Genomic DNA, 1,335 nt, shown 5'->3' with positions numbered 1-1,335 from the left:
GCACGGGAAGAAGGCTACAAAACCGTACCAAGCTTGCCCGGATTGGTGGCCGGAGGAGGAAGTTCCGGCGAAGTGAAGGTTGGACAGTCGGACCTTACGGGTGGCACCGCTCACTCACGGCGGCGCTAGGGCTCCTCTCACCGGTCCAGGAAGGCTGCTGGGTTGGAGGTCGATCGATTGGAACCGGTGCGGCGGTCTGGGGCGGCCGGACGGCGGCGGACGGCGGTGGTGAAGTTTCCCGGGTGGAGGGAGAAGAAATGCGGGTGGGAAGAGAGAAAACGGAAGGGAGAGAGAGAGAAAGGAAGAAGAAATGGGTTGGGCTCGGCCCAGCCGACCCAACAAGCCTTTTAACCCAAAATTCCAAAATTCAACACCCCGAAAAAATAATACCCGAATAAAAATTACCTTTTACTAGCTAAAATTTACTATTTTTACCGTCGTCGTATTTTCCCCATACGAATTATCCTCCGCACATAATCGTCCCCGAAACCCCTCTAGGGACCAATTAAACTATTTACTCAATGATCGGAACGGTAAAAATTCTTATTATAATCACGCTAGTAAATAAGGTAAAAATATAAGGGTCGGGATGTGACAAAATTAGCTGAAATTTTACAAAGATGATCTATACATTAGTAGTATCTAAAGACTAGATTGTGGAGATGTGAAAATTCGATCGAAATATATTAGTAGTATCTAAAGACTAGATGGTGAAGATATGAAAATTCGATCGAAAAATGAGTCTAAAGTGGAAATCCGCACCATAAGAATAAATAAGGACATCCTTAGCAGAGAAAAACTATATATATATATATACAGACGTTATCAGGTGCGGATGTCCCTCCTTTCACCACCGTACGGCACCAGCGATCACCGGCGAGGGTGCGCCTCCATCCTAGCGGACTCCAGCAGCTTCTCCAACCTCTTTCCATCTCCGGCGAGTCCGCCGAATTCCAGTTTTCCGGCGAGATCGATTTTGTTTGAAGTTTTGGGTGATCTCGCCGGAAAACTGGAATTCAGCGGACTCGCCAGGGAGGGAAAGTAGTCGGGGACGCTGCTGGAGTCCGCTGGGGTGGAGGCACGCCCTCACCGGCGCCGTATGGTGTCGAACGGAGGGATGTCAGCACTTTAAGGACTGTGCGGACGTCCTCTTTAGAACGCCTCCGTATATATATATATATATATACACAATGCTGATCAGGTGCGGACGTTCGCACCAAAGTTTTGATGTGGATTTCCATTTTTACACCACTTTTCGATCGAATTTCCTCATCTCCACCGTTTAGTATCTAGATAATATTGTGTAGTTCATCTATGTAAAATTTCAGCCAGTTT

Source organism: Fragaria vesca, linkage group LG2 (genome assembly GCF_000184155.1).
Source record: "Fragaria vesca subsp. vesca linkage group LG2, FraVesHawaii_1.0, whole genome shotgun sequence".
Lineage (NCBI taxonomy): Eukaryota > Viridiplantae > Streptophyta > Magnoliopsida > Rosales > Rosaceae > Fragaria > Fragaria vesca.
Note: the sequence above shows the minus strand (reverse complement) of the source record.